The sequence below is a fragment of the Microtus ochrogaster genome, unplaced genomic scaffold (genome assembly GCF_000317375.1).
Source record: "Microtus ochrogaster isolate Prairie Vole_2 unplaced genomic scaffold, MicOch1.0 UNK1, whole genome shotgun sequence".
NCBI classification, from domain to species: domain Eukaryota; kingdom Metazoa; phylum Chordata; class Mammalia; order Rodentia; family Cricetidae; genus Microtus; species Microtus ochrogaster.
Window position 1 is genome coordinate 1,980,743 of NW_004949099.1, and position 6,417 is coordinate 1,987,159.

Below are 6,417 nucleotides of genomic sequence, written 5' to 3' on the forward strand. Positions count from 1 at the left end.
GAAGGGAAGGGAAGGGAAGGGAAGGGAAGGGAAGGGAAGGGAAGGGAAGGGCAGCAGAGCAGACTTGGAGAGGCCCTCAGGTCAGGTGGCCCACAGCCATCTGTAACTCCATCTCCTGGGCATCTGACACTGCCCATAGCCTCCATGGGCACTTGAACACACACATGCGCAGATACACATAAATACATCTTTTTGAATGAACAATTGAGTAAATAAAATAAAGTGGCTGTTTCATCTAACTGAAGTGCAGACTTTGGAAGTGCCCTTAAATCAAGCAATGAGCTGCTCAAACTAGTCATTACTAGAATAGAATGCAGAAATGAGAATAGTAATAGAAACAGCATCATTCAATAAGGGGGTTTTGTAACAAGACTTTCTTTGGACCACCAGCTCCTGAGCAATGACACAGGACTTCTTATTAAGCAGCAAAGGTTGGCCTTAGTTTAGGCTTGTTCCCAACTAACTTAACCTGTTTATATTAACCTACATTCTGCCACACGGCTCGTTACGGCTCCTCGGTAGTACCACATCTCACTTCCTCTACATCTGGCTAACTGTAGTTAAACTTTCTCATTTGATTTTTGGGGGTTCTCTAGCTCCCCAGTAATGACACAGAGACTTATTAATTATGAAAGCTTGGCCTTTAGCTTAGACTTGTCCCCATGTTTGCTGGTGTCCCCCGAGCACATCAGATTCTTTCCCAGCTCCCCTCTCTCCCCAGAAGTCCTGCCTAGTCTCTCCTATTGGCCATTCAGCTCTTTATTAAACCAATCAGAAGGTGCCTTTCACACAGTATGATCAAATATCCTGCAACAGCTGGCAGATCTCAGCACAGATTCTTTCCCAGAGCTTATATCTCTCCCTGGAAGTCCCGCCTATCCTCCAACCAGAAGGTGCCTTAGGCAGGTGAGGAGGACAGAGACATCTTCACAGTGTACAAGAAGATTATCCCAGCAGGATTTTATAATTTCTTATCTATGTTTGTTCCCATGAACCATTTCTCCCTTTTAATGGCAATAGGTAACAAGAACTCTTCTGTCTTGTAGGGTTGTTTTTTTTAGGTTAATTTTTTCAATCAAAGTAGTTTTGTAAGATATAAATAGATTCGGTTAGCATTAACAAATTCCTCAGTCCGCCCATTTTTTAATTTGGAAGTTTAAGTAATAAGGTTTTCTTTTTGTTAACTGCTGTGTTCTGCATCTCAGGGTGAAAAGTCTTCATCGTTGGTTGTTAAGGACCCTGTTACTGGCACCTCTAACTACTTCTTTTTTCTTTTTCTTTTTTTCTGAGATAAAGTCTTGCTGTGTAGCCCTGGCTGGCCTGGATCTTACCATGTAGATCATGTTGGCCTCAAACTTTGAGACACTCTTCCTGCCTCTGCCTCCCCCGTAATGGGAGTGAGGAGCAATGCCATCACATCTGGCTTAATTATTTTTCATAATAAAAGACCTAGAGTGTAGCTGTTTGAGAGTGCATAAAACTGTTGGGTTATGAATCAAGGTAAGGAGGGAGAATAGTCACATACCTTTAATAAAAATATTTGTATTTCAGTCCCTTGTTTTTATGGATGAGTGATGAATCTCATTAATTATGTAAAGTATAGCCAGATGTGGTATTGTATAGCTTTGATTCCAACACTTGGGAGGCAGAGGCAGGTGGATCTCCATGAGTCTGAAGCCAGCCTGGTCTACAGGGTGAGTTCCGGAATAACCGGGGCTACACGGAGAAACCATGACTGAACAGGAAGGAGAAGGAGACAGAAAACATGGGCCCACCCAAATGACACTATTATGGTAACTAAATATTGTGGAGTAGGAGAGAGAGAGAGAGAGAAAGAGAGAGAGAGAGAGAGAGAGAGAGAGAGAGAGAGAGAGAGAGAGAGAGATTCATGTCCTGTAGAGAGAGGCAGAGCTGAAGGAGCGAAGGCGATGAGGAGTGGCCATGGTGATGTCCAGGCCTGGGCTGCTGCCAAGGCCCATGTCTGTGCCCATGACCCTGCTGCAGCCATGATCTGTGTTGATGTCTGTAGCTTCTGTTACCACCAAAAGCAGAGAGGATAGAGCTGCACAAGAGTGGGCCCTGCCCCTCACCAGCTGCAACACTAGGGAGAATTGGTCCTATGCCTCACCTGGGCAGCACAGGTAGACCAGATGACTATGTTCGATGGGCCATGGTCCTGAGGTCAGGAAAGTGGGAGAATTGGTCCTGCCCCCCCCCATCTACCATGTGGTGTATGACTGTGAGGGAAAGATACCATCTCCACCCCTTGCCACCTGTATCTAGTGGGGAAGCTAACCCAGTCACTCCCCAGCTGCAGTACTCGGGAGAGTGGCCCCTGCACCTCACCTGGGCAACACAGTAGAGCTGATCCTGACGGTGTGAGTGTCGTGTGATATTTTATTGTGTTCTGACAAATAAAGCTTGCCTGGAGTCAGATGGTGAAGCTAGTCACTAGCTGACCAGAGAGGCTTGGAGGACTGAGGACAGAGAGGCTTGGAGGACTGAGGACAGAGAGCACACAGGAAATAGTAAGGCAGGGCTGAGAGGATCTCGGGCCTTTTGGGATGGAGGAACAGTAAAGGTCGGGAGTGTCTGTGGCTGCTCCCTGTTCTCTGACCTTTCAGGTTCTTACCCCAAATATCTGACTCCCAGTTTTTTATTGATAAAGGTTAATTAGATTAACAGTTTATCTGACGCCCAACATGGGGCCAGAATGTCCACATAAAACCTGACAAAGCTAAAGAAGGATTCTCGACACAAAAACAAAGTCAAACTTGACTTCTTGGTAACCACTTTTTCTCCAGTGGGCTCTATTTGCTGGTGGCAAACAGAGGTGTGGCTCCTTTAAAAAAGTAGTCTGCCATACAGGAAGCAAGACATGTTAGAGAACAGGTAAAGCCATGAGCAACATGGCAATACATAGATTAATAAAAATGGGTTAATTTAAATGTAAGAGTTAGCCAGTAACAAGCCTGAGCTATCGACTGAGCATTTATAATTAATATAAGCCTCCGTGTGGTAATTTGGGAAGCAGCTGCCAGTAATTTGGGAACAGGCAGTCAGGACAGAAAACATCTGTTTACATGTGGGTGAGCAGGTCCTGAGGGTATGAAAGCAGAAGAACCCGACCCGACCCTTGCTCCTTGCTGTATGGGGTGAACTAGACAGGACAGTGCTGGAGAGCTCTCCCTAGTGGCGAGGATAGGGAAGAGCTGGTGAGCTAACCAACAGTGCAATCACCCAGGCCCAGAACTAGGGCTATAAGTTGGCCCACACCAACACCCATCCCATCTATGATCTTTTGGAGCATATGAAGGGTCTGGTCCTTCTAAACCAAAACTGCAGGATCTCCATGACCCAGCAGGATATCTAAGAAGAGGCCCAGTGAGGGCCCAGTATAGTGTAGCAGAAACCAGAGGCCTTGAGCCAGACCAATGGCTCTGCAGTGAACACTTACAAGTAAAGATGCACGAACTGAAGGATGTACTGTGTGATTCATCATGTCGCAGTACAGTTTCCATGATGAGATTTCTCTTTCTTTTTTCTCCCTTCTTTTTTCTTCTCTTAAATTTTGTGTTATTTGGAGAGGGAGGTTGCAAGGGCAGAGGGTGAATACAAAGGGGACGGGGAGATGAATGGGATCGAGATGCATGATGGGAAAGCCACAAAGAATAAATAAAAAGTTTTTTAAAAATCATGTTCTCAAGCCCAAAATAATGCCACTAGTATCATATCTATTTTGTTTATATACACTTAGTTACATTTATTTTTATGCATTAATGCTATAATGACAGTCCATATGCTAATGATGAACTTGCTGAATATTCAAAACTAAAAAGAAAAAACCCTGGTGGAAGAAGTTAAGAGCAGCCGGGCGGTGGTGGTGCACGCCTTTAATCCCAGCACTCAGGAGGCAGAGGCAGGCAGATCTCTGGGAGTTCGAGGCCAGCCTGGTCTACAAGAGCTAGTTCCAGGACAGGCACCAAAGCTACAGAGAAACCGTGTCTCAAAAAACCAAAAAAAAAAAAAAAGAAGAAGAAGTTAAGAGCACTGGCTTCTCTTCCAGAGCTCACATGGTGTCTCACAACCATCTATAACTCCAGTTCCACAGATCTGACACACTCTTCTGAACTAGATGGGCACTGCATGCATGTGGTACACAGACATACATGCAGGCAAAACACTCATATACATAAAATAAGTAAATTAAATTTAAAGAAATTATAGAAGAATATATTCCTCCTTTATGACAAAGGAATAATCATGAAGCTGTCCCAAATAGAAAGACAATGACTATTCAAGTATGTTTTGCCTTTGTGTGACAATTACTGTATTTGTTCATCGTAAAGATGGAAATTTAGTGTTCAGTGTGGTTTTCAATAAAAGGTAATTTGACAAGATGGCAGGTTAGGTCACGTACCTCTAATTCTAATGACCTGTGTTCAATTTCTAGAGCCCACATGATGGAAGGAGAAAACTGATCCTGCTATAGTTCCCTGCCCTTCCTAGGATGCATGCTGTATGCTTGCACGCATGCACACACACACACACGCACACACACACGCACACACACACACACGCACACACACACGCATGCACACAAACACGCACGCACACACACATAAGCTGAGTTCCAGGAGATCCAATGACTCTTGTGACCTCTGCAGGCACCAGGTACACACACACGAAGACACAGAATAAGTGAAAAAAAAAGAAAGGAGGAAAACAAAGGACACAAAAACTGAAAGATAACCCATGTTCGCATATCAAAAGAATTAATGATGCTAAAAGGACCACACTGCCCAAAGGTACCTATAGATCAATGCAATTCCTATCTAAATACCAATGACTTTCTCACAGAAATAGGGAAAAAATATTGAAATTCCTACAATGGGACTGGATAGCTGGCTCATTAGCTAAGAGCACTTGTTGCTCTTGCAAAGGACCTGGGATCAGTTCCCAGAACCCACGCGGGGTTCACAGCCATCATAAGCTGAGTTCCAGGAGATCCAATGACTCTTGTGACCTCTGCAGGCACCAGGTACACACATGATACACAGATGCAAAGCAGGCAAAACACGCATAAACATGAACTAAAATTTTATACTATTTCCTTAAAAATATGCAGAAATACAAAAGAGCCAGAATCGCCAGTGCAATCCTGAGGAGGAAGAGGAGGAGGGGATTAGAACAAAAATAGGAATTATCTCTTTGAGCAGGGCACAGTGGCACAGGCCTGGAATCTCAGCCCTTGGGAAGTAGAGGCAGAAAGACCAGCAGTTTGAGAACTTCCGCAACTACACAGAGAGTTTGAGGCCAGCTCTCACTCTGATCTGGGTAAAGCGGTTGCTTGAGTTCACATGGACTAGCAAAAGCAGGAGTTGTATTTTAGCAGAAAGGAGCAGTGGTTGGGTGCAGCTTCCTCAAGGCCATCCATTCTCTCAGTATTCAGCTTAGCAGGACTGCTGTGAGAGCAGTCCCAGGCAACCACAGAAGAGCTGAGCCCAAGGCTGTCAAGAATAAGGACCTGAGCCAGGCATAGTGGCACATGCCCTAATCCCAGCACGCTGGAGGCAGAGTCAGGTGAATCTTTGTGGGTTTGAGGCCAGTCTGGTCTACAGAGCGAGTTCCAGGACAGCCAGAACTACACAGAGAAACTCTGTCTCAAAGGAGAAAAAAAAAAAAAGAGGACCCTGCAGCTTCTTCTGAAAGTCGAGCAGAACAGCTCCAGCCGCAGTTAGTGGGACTTGTTTGTCATCGGTTCCAGAGCCCTGCCCCCAGGGAGCACTTCTGATCCTCTGGTACCACAAAGGCCCTGTACAACCCAGATAAGAGGACTCTATGAGGAAGCCACACCCACGAAGCGATGCTAAGCCTCCAGAACGATGCTCTGGATGGGGGTTTAGTCACAGTGGGAAGGGGAGGGTCCAGGAAAGAGTGAGCTCTGGATGACTCTACCTGGGTGAGCAAAAATACTTCTATTTTGTACACGTGTGAGCTGGGACTCCAGACTCGGGCCCTTGCATATGTTAGACAAGCGCCCTATGTTAAGTTGCACCCTAACACCAGCCCCCAGAGGCGTTCTTATTCATGTCAGGGGAGGGGTAAAGAAATTTTTAATTTTCTTCTTTCTATCCTTTTGAGCATTACAATTTTTCGACAAGAAAGAAAAATTGTATGTGTAGAGTTTTGTTGCTGCTGATGCTGCTGTAGCCTGCTAAAAATAAGGAAATCTTAGAAACCCGAATAGATGAGACATGGACCACACAGGCCTAGCCAGGAGCACAGCCTGGAGGCTGTGGGATCCCGGCTTACCCAGGGACTGTGGCCCCACCGTGAGGAGAAATCAGCTGCCCTGAAGGTGGGAGAATGAAAACTCCTAATGCCCAAGGCACTACCATAAAGGGGGGGGGGGGG